Source organism: Apteryx rowi, unplaced genomic scaffold (genome assembly GCF_003343035.1).
Source record: "Apteryx rowi isolate R43461 unplaced genomic scaffold, aptRow1 scaffold_722, whole genome shotgun sequence".
In the NCBI taxonomy this organism is placed as follows: domain Eukaryota; kingdom Metazoa; phylum Chordata; class Aves; order Apterygiformes; family Apterygidae; genus Apteryx; species Apteryx rowi.
The window spans coordinates 53,642-62,915 of record NW_020451008.1 but is presented as its reverse complement, the minus strand read 5'-3'; the positions used below and the strand labels follow the sequence as shown (position 1 = coordinate 62,915).

The 9,274-nt window shown below is 43.0% G+C and overlaps 1 long non-coding RNA gene across 1 annotated transcript in view; it reads left to right on the top strand.

Moving 5' to 3' along the window:
* The first annotated feature begins 376 nt into the window (after positions 1–376).
* Positions 377–9,274, top strand: part of LOC112976405 — a 30,342-nt gene continuing 21,444 nt past the window's right edge. The window contains exons 1-3 of the long non-coding RNA XR_003257017.1: positions 377–1,827; positions 4,098–4,210; positions 6,235–6,327. This is a non-coding gene — a long non-coding RNA (uncharacterized LOC112976405). The remainder of the gene's footprint in view (positions 1,828–4,097; positions 4,211–6,234; positions 6,328–9,274) is intronic.

Here is a 9,274-nt window from a genome sequence, read left to right as displayed (position 1 = left end):
GCCGTGCGCTGCGCCCGCCCCCGCTCGGCGCGCGGCTCCCACAGGCGCGCGGGGCCTTCCTCTTCCTCCTCCTCCGCCCCCGCCTCCCTCGCCAGCCCCAGCAACGGAAACAACCGCTCCGCTCCGCTCCTTCCTTCCGGCCGCGCATGATGACCTCACAGCCGGCGCGCGCCGCGGCCCGCTACCGCCCCAGCGTGCTTTGCGGCACGAGGGGGGAGAGGGGGAGGTGCGAGGGGGAGGAGCGGGGGGCGGTGCCGGGGGGCGGTGCCGGTGCGCGCCGCTGCCGCACAAGAGCCGCGCGCGCCTCAGCACTGCCCTAACGGTCGCTCAGAGCTGCGAGGCAGCGGGTGGTGAAGGGCCCGGGCGGCGGGAGGTGTGCTGGCCGGYGTGAGGCGCCCGGCCGCGGCTCGGGAGGGGGCTGCGCGCTGGGGTCCTGCCGAGCACGTCGCCCCCTTACACCTTGCTGCGGGTGTGCGTTTGCGCGCACTCGGTATAGGCATATGAATGTATCTTACGGGGTTTTTTTGTTGTTGTTTTGTAGCTTAAGCCTGGAATTTTTCACTGTGCGTGTGTGACTGCAGCACACAAATTGCTGCGCTCGGTCGGGTTCATGCTTTCAGGAGCTTACTCTTCTAAAGAGCTGTTTGCCTGCCATCCTGAGCCCTTGTATCTATGTTGGACTGCCCGTTCCTCTATCCTTCTTGTCTCTTTTTAACTTGTGGGGTGCTAGGGGAAAAGAGGTGATACGGGCATCTTGCCTATCCAATTTGTAGTCTGCCTGGTAAAAATTTGAGCAAAAATGTTACTTTTGCTTTTGTTTCATAATAGCACTTACAGATTCTTTCTAGTCTTGCTGAGCTCAAAGATGATGGGATAGGTTCATATTTTTACCTTCCTAGCATGTGATAGGAAGGTGGAGGCAGGGAAATGGGTTGTTACGTTTTGGAGGAAGCATTAATACATGAGGGGTTCTAAGTGTGCAGGCTGCTGGCTATGAAGGGTTCAAATAATTGCTTAGAGGTGCTTGTGCACCTCTGTAGGCTGTCTTTACCTTGAATAAGTTTACCCTAGAGTTTATGCAAAAACAATTGAAGAATTCTGTTTTAAAAAGTAATGAACAGAAGCATAAGATATTTTCCCAGTCTGTCTACCAAGATGGTGCTTGTAGAGTTAATGCCACAGAGGAGGGAATTTTGAATTCTGAAGGGCTGTCCCAAGAGAGCTGAGTTGATTTATTTTTTTTAATTAAAAGTTTGTGTTTGCTTTTTAATGCCTACATGTCATCATGAAGTGAACTACATGATAGATTGCATTTAAGGAAGAAGTGTTTCTCCTCAAGTGGCTTAAATATCTTATTTCTTAGAAATTGCTATGTAGTATGAGGTGAGTGGTATAACTTGCAGTATCTCTGTGGTACAAAACTAATTCATTAGGAAACTAAGCCAGAAAAAATTGTCTAATACACACTTTTTTTCCTATATCCATTGTTAGAGTGGAAGTGCTTTGCTTTCGCTTTCCTAGTTAGCCTGTGCAATGTTACATCTTGCAATGGGAAGAATAATTTGGTGATAGAGAGTAAGTGAGCAGTAATGAGTGGGATGAGACCTGGCAAACTATAGTCTTGCATTTGAATGTAGAGCAAAAAAAAGGCAGGAAGTTTGCATTCTCTGGTGTTAGTGTCTTGGAGCGATGGATTTGTTTAGAAACACAGCACTGGAGCCATCACCAATGTAGTGTTATCCATTTGTATCAAGACATTGGTTTTATCAGTCCTGCATGTGGTTATCTTCCAATAATCTGTTTCCAGCGCTCTCTGCATGACATGAGGTGGGTACCTGGAGGGGAAGGGAGAAGAGGGGCACCATCAGCCTGCTGCCCCCTGGCCTGGCCTGGGCATGACTCCCACACTGGCCCACACTCAGTGGCAGCRCAGGAAGACTCCATGCTGCCAGACTGTTCGTTCGCACTCTTGAATGAACCAGTTTGCTTTCTAGCAAAGACAGTTGAGGCTTGGCCCAGATGTGAGACCTGCCCCTGCAGGCAGTGAGAATGTAACCTGGATATGTGGGTAGCTGTGACTGGACTACGTAATGTTGTGGAGGTAGCAGAGCAGACAGCACGGCCTGGAAAAGCCTTTTCTTCCTTGGCAACCGAGCTGCTTCCTCCTTCACTACCAGGCACTGCTGAGCTCTCAGGCTATTCGGGAGACCGAAAAGTTGGCAGTGTGTGCTACCATGCAGACTGAATATCATGGCCTTATGAATCTTGACTCCATAGACTACACCAGGGAAGGACATTGTCATACAAATGTCAGTTTCAGTGAAATGGTTTTGCTGGTCCACCAGCCTTTCTGTTGTGACAGAGAAGTTGTTCTTTCCTCTGTGATAGTTTATGCCTCTGAGACAGGCAGTTACTCAGTCTGTAAATGTTCTGTGTAGTTCTGCACTGTTTAGGAAGCTTTGTCAAGCAATACTACTAATAGCTGCAGACTGTACTTCTCCCCATCCTGGGTGTGTAAAGGATTATCCCATGTTGTGCAGATAATATACCAGTCAAGAGTAGGAGCTGGGGAGGGCTAGACTCCGGAGAATGATAGGGGCTATCCTGTACACTTGGATGGATCCCAATTTTAGAGGACAAATAAACTGAGCCATTTCACCTCATTGACCAGATAAGTGAACACAAACAGGTCACAGCTGGAGAAAAGTCAGAGGTCAGTCCTTCACACTTCTGGCATGCCCTACAACAGTTTTTGGCTGTATCAAGTGATATCTGTTCTCTGAGTTAGTGGTGCCTTATGCTGTTAATTTTGAGCAGAAAGAATGTAATGCTGCTTCTGCATCAACATAACCTTTTTCTTGGTACAAATATGACTTAAACCAAAATCGAGCCTTTTTTCTTCCCTACCTGTTCGTTCCAGACATGCTCTTTCTACTTTATTATTGTGTGCCTGAATCCTATTGGAAATGGGCTAGATCCCAGCCCTGGAGCATTGAGTGTCATTCATGTGCACACATAGACACAAGTAGATTTATACCTGCAATGCTCTTTGAGCACTAGAGACGCACTGTGTCTCGGGTTGATTAAAGAAGTGTATGTAGTAGAAAAGAGAGAAAAACACTGCTGTTAATTTTAAAAAGGGAAACAAGTAATGCTTTCATTCTCACCAGGAAAGGCAATTTTGAAGTTAAACACCTCATTGATGGTGCTAATACTGTGCATTTAATTTTCGAGATTGGAAGAAAAGAGATGTTTTTGTTCCCACTAGGGAAGGAACTTCTAAATACCGTATTGATAGTAGTGTTGTTAGAGTCATTTGGAGCTTGATAATAGCTTCTCTTGGCAAGATATAACTAAAATCTCAAGGTGAATCATACCAGTGTCTACAATCATAGCAATGCATCTGCACTTGCTATATAATAAAGAAAGCTTATTTCTGCCTTTGTAAACCAGTGAATTATTACGTCTTCAAAGTCAAGTCCCGCTGAAACACAGAGGGCAGTAGCCCCATTGAGTTCAGTTATGTTCTGTGCAGTTAAGGTTAATATATAGTAACACTGTTTATTCAACTTAATATGAGAAGTGTGCCCTTAACATCACAGCCATGCAAAGATAAAGCTCAGAGTTATTGCCACAGAAGGGTAATAACAGTGGGATCTTACTACCTTGGCACAATAAATCCTCTGAGCATCATCTGTAGGTTGGTCCTTACAATAAGTAATAAGCAAACACTTGAGAGCACTGGCTTAGGTTCATTAGGAATTCAGCTTGAAACAGGAAGGGGAAGATATATTTTGCTGTCTCCTGGGATAGCATACATGTTCTACTGGAGCAGATCATCGAAGGTCTCCTAACCAGACAAGGGGCAGCATTTCCAGGGGGCCAGGTCCTGAGGTGCCAAGGTAGCCAGATGATGTGGAAATGCTCATTTGCCTTCTGATCTAATTAACTGAGACTGTGGAAGTATATTAGATACCACCATTTAAAATAATCCTTGTGTTAAAAAAATACATACTTGCTGAAAGAACATAAATGACTGTGTAAGCCTGTTAATGGAAGGAAATTTGAAGTAAATCTGTGTTTTTCCTTCACCACAGTTGTGCTACTATTGTGCTTCTGTAAGCAGCTCTGGAGTATAAAGACACCCACTCTTCTGTGACTTCACAACTGAGGAAAATGTATTGTCTAATTGCAGTGGATACAACTAAAGGTAGAAATGAAGATCTTAATTTTTAATTGTTTTCCTTTACATGTGTGTGCTCTTAATACTAGCTTAAAATACTATTTTGCATTTAGTAATGTGTTATACTTGAAACTTATAACAATGCCTACAACAGGGCATTGTCTGTTACTTCCCATTATATGAGTTTGTAAAGCTAAAGCTTACCACTTTGCTAAACTTCCATTGCTTGGCTTGAAATTTTCTAAACTAAGGATGGAAGCTTAGGATGTCTTTCATGCTAGCAAACATGATCTAAGAACAAAGTCAGGGAAAAAAGTGGTGTCTAGAATAAAATACTGTGGAGATCTTTAAGTGCTTATATGCCTTCATGCTGTCAARCAGACTTGCAATCTGTGTTATAGAGAAACTGAATTTTGTGTGTGTGAAGGGGGGTGTCTGGTCTTCTGCTAACATTTAGCAAAAGTTACAAACATTTGAAAAAAATGCAGAAAAAATGCAGTTTACACACTTCTGACTAGCATGTTCCCCCACCATCCTTGCTACTACTGCAGTCAAGCCTGCTCCAGTTGGGGGCTGCAGGGCACAAGAGTCCTCTGTTTGCTGCTCCGGACTCGGATGGAACTGAGAGTGGAAGTGAAGCTATAGACACCATCCCCTGTGATCGCAAAGACCTGTTGCTGTTTCTTGCTCTTTACTGGTGCCTAAGCATGTCTGATAGGAATGGTAGGGGAACAAGGATCTGACTGAGGGGAGGAAAGCAGTAAATATTGAGGCAGGGAATAAGCCTAGCCTGAAAGAAATAGGGATAGGATGCTGGGATTAGGTGAGCAAGGAAATGAATTCTCAGGGAAAATGAAAAGGATGAGTTCAGACTGGTAAGGCAATGGGACAAGTACATATTAGATGAGGAAGGAGAACGGAGARGGAGACTGTGTCAGGAGACTAGGACTGGGAGAAGTAAGAGAGGATAGAGCTGGAAGCCAGTGCAAGGAACAGAAGAATGAGAGCACACTGGTAAAGAAAAAAAATTAAACATAATCAAGTCTTGACTTTGAGCAAAGGGACAGACTGTGACAGGAAGGAGAGCATTGACAGAAGAACCACTGGGATTTGAACAGAGATGTTGAGAGAAGAAGGTTAAAACTCCATGAGCACAGAGACATTAGCATTTCAGTAGTTTTTTGCATCTGCTAGTGTAAGTAAGACCAAGAAAATATTCTGCCCTTCTGATTTTATATAAAGATGTTTTCTTGTCTTTTCTATGTACTATAAAGGAACAAAAGAGGTAGGAATCTATTTGTTTGCAAAAATCCATCCTGCAAGCCACCTTTAAAGAGTTTTTAGGTAGAAAGCCTTAGGCCCTTGGCAGACTGCTCTACCCTAGAGTTGGAGAAAGTAAGAAAATGGCCTTAAGACTCTTAATGCAAATATTGGCATGAGATCATTGTAATTCAAGAAGAATCAGGAAAGTGTGAAAAGGGCAAGAAGGTCTTATCTGAAAAAAAAAAACCAACCCTGTAATGAGGGTATAAAATACTGAACTTTTACTTGAATATATGCATTTATATACATACACACACATATCTAATACAATATAGATATGTTTGAAGGTATGTTTAAACATATGTATATTATTGGGACCATAAGCACCTGTAAATGGAAATACCCCTGCTCCTTCAAACTATTCATGCCTTGGAGGAAGAAAAAAATTATAGCTAATATTTTATTGACTTGGGCTGGGGATAGCTGTATTACACAAATGGATGCTATTAAATCTTTATACTGTGCTGTACCAGTATGAATTTTGTATGTGCCACATTTTGCAGACACAAATAACTATTCTGGAAATGATATAAGGAGCTTTTCTGAGACTCCAGGCAGCAATGTCAGATCTAATTTGAATTATTGCTATTGAAAATCATGGTTCTGTTTTTCATTATTGTTATACCAATATCCCTGGCAACCTGAAATTTAGCTGGTGTGAACAGCATCTCTTGAAAATATAGAGCTGCTTTGTATGCTGTATTTTTGTATATCCTCTTTCTGTCTAGAAGTGATATTTCACATTAATTCCACTGGATGGCACTGAAGGAGACAAGATTGCATGGAAGTATCTCCAGAAGTTCAGTATAACTCCAAAAAGTGTGAGTGGCTTTCTCTTTCATTCCATTACTGAAATAGACAAATGTGGACTCATTTTCTGTCATGATATAATAATTTGTTGTCAAAACCAGCTCTTAAATACCCTTAGCTGTAATTTGAGATTTCAACAGTAGCAAAATTACAGTGGAGTCAGAGTTGAGGCTTCTCAATCTAATACACCTTCTCCCCTCAAAAAGGTAAAGATTAAAAAAATGCAGCTTTGGCCCATTCTGGATTCTTGCATAAAGGTTTATAAAACATTGCCTGAAGAAGCTTGTCCTTGTCTTCTGTGGTGATACTGTGAATATTGGCCACTTCTGTCATCACAAGCAAACACATTTTTAAGTTAGCTTTTAAGCTCATTTTTAAAAAATACATAGGAATTCATTGAGAATTAAAGCTTCCACCTGTTGAGGAAATACAGTATAGTGTTTCAGAGAACCTCCCAACTTGAAACTCCATCTGCTGTTCCTACACAAGGACCCCTGTTTTTCCTGGGTAGGGACTGTGTGATCCTGCCTGGAAGGCACACAATTGCTCTCTGTCACTCAGACTTATAACCTGGGAGTCATCTTTGACTCCACTGTCTTTCTTAGCCTGTGTAACTTGATGTATATGAATTTTGTTTCCTTTTCTTTAAAAATCTCCTCTTATCTTTGTCCATATCACAGAAATCCTTTTCTAGGCTTTTGTTATCTGTCATCATGCTTATGACACCTTTTTTTCCTATGCCTAACATGACCTGTCAAAAAGGTCCCCTGAAACACTATTCTTGCACTTATCTCTGGCCTATTTCTGTGGCTCCTTTCTGTACTTGTCTCTCTAGTGTATCTCCATAGATTCCCCTGCCTCCACAAGCCCTCTAGTCCTCTGAGAGTGCAGTTTGACAATTTTTTTGGCAGCAGTGCTGACCTAAGACAGTCTCTTCTCCCAACCATTCAGTCCTGTCTCTTTGATATCCGTGCTAGTTTGTTGGCACGGTTGTTTTGTTCAGCTGCGTGGTAAACAGGATTAGGAACCTGATCTGGCTGAAAAAGAACATGGGGGAGGGTGGAGGAGGAGAGGCACCTTCTTCAGCTGGCTTATTTCTCCAGTCTGGTCTATCAAGCAGCACTTCGACTGGTGCAACTGAGGGGCTGGCTCAGGGGCAGAGACAAGTGGTGAGAGATGAGAGGTTGCAGAGCAGCAATGGCTTATGCTGGTTTATATAGCAGTGTTGCTGGTTGTTGAGCCATGACCTGATTTTGATGATAGAGCTAAGCCAAGCTAATAGCTAGCTGCTGCCGAAGGGGTAGTGCTGTGCCTCCTTCCTCACCCCTGGTCACAGGTTCTTGTCACTTCCTTTATGCCCTCCACAGTGAGCCAGTTGTGGGCACTAACCTGGCATAGAAGTATTTGCTGCTTCCTGTAAGGTTGGCTGCCTGGCTTTTCAGCTGGTGCCCGTGGAGCCCACCCGCTCAGCAGCAGCTAGGTGCTCTGTCAGCTCAGCTACCTTCTCAGTTGCACCAGAACTTCACAACTTCACCTTTCCCTGTCACCTGCTAGTCTCTTCTCTCTCCATCTCTATCTACTCCATCTGCTTTTCTTGCAGTCATGTTAATGATGTCCTTTTAGTTACCCTCAACATATGGAATACCCTCCCTGAAGCAATCAATATATCCTTCAGATCTCTCAAGATTTCTTCTACCATGACACATATGGTGAACTGCCATCTGATAATGCCCAGATTAGTTGCCTGAAGAAATTATGGTTTTCATTACTGTACTTAATGTGTCTATGTATTTGCTTGAAATGGGCACACACTGCCAGTTTGTTTGACAATTTAAAAGAAATTAAACCGCTACAGAATCTTTTTTATTTTTTATTTTTTTAAACAAACTCCTAAAGCTATGCCCTGAAGGAGATATGTTTTCCAAAGGTCATATAGAAATATCAGAGGCTCATTTTCTGTTGCTTTGCACCTTGGGTCATTATTCATGCTTGTGCAAATGGACATAGTATTATTTAGAGTAATGTCTTACAGAAATGTAAATTACTACACCAGAGACAAGATGGTGGAGAGTCAGTGCTCATATGAGCAGCTGAGTATAGAGACTTTGGCATTTCTTTTCACCTAGTTTTCRTCATTTGGGTTCTTTTTAGACACATGTAGAAACATATCCTAAATATATTTTATCCTAATGTTTTGGTATGGTAAGCATTTTCTCCTGTTCAGAAAAACAGAAAATGAATGGAAAAACAGCAACGAGTGAAGCTTCACATTGCCTTGAAAGCAATAAAGTAAAATTACCTGTGTTCTGTGTTAGAAAAAACATGACAGAGGGCACCTCTGCACCATGCAACAGAGCACAGGGCTAAGACGGCGGCAAGCATGCCTGTTAAGTTACTTGCAGAACTGGAAGCAGCAGCCGTAGACTTGCATGCAAGTGCTGCTGCACCCAAAGGACTTATCCCTGTTGGTAGGTGGTGCTAATTAGATTGGACACAACAGGGTGGCCATGAAGATACACTGTGCCTGTGACCCTCTAGCTCAGACCTGGCTTGAGGATTCCTCTGGTGTGCCATATGTGACTGGAGAGAGAAGTCATTCACCCAAGACCTTTCATTCATTACCCCTGTAGGCTTTAGCTGCAGTAACAGATGCATTTGCCACACCCAGCTGTCAGACCTGCCTTTGTGCAAAGGGTTGCCTCCCTCATGGTGAGAAGATGCCCTTTTAAGTGAGTATTTCAGACTGCAGCGGAATAATGGACATCCAACCTAAGTGCTTCTTAAAACAGTTCTGTTTTACTACTTAATTAGGATAGTAAGAACTAACAGAAGAGCAGGGAAGATGCTGGGATGGTAATTTTTTCAGCTACCATAACTTTATAGAAACTGAGTCCAAGGTCATGAAGGCAGATAGCGGCATGACAAAGAACAAAGCCTAGTCTCCTCCAGTGTATTTAT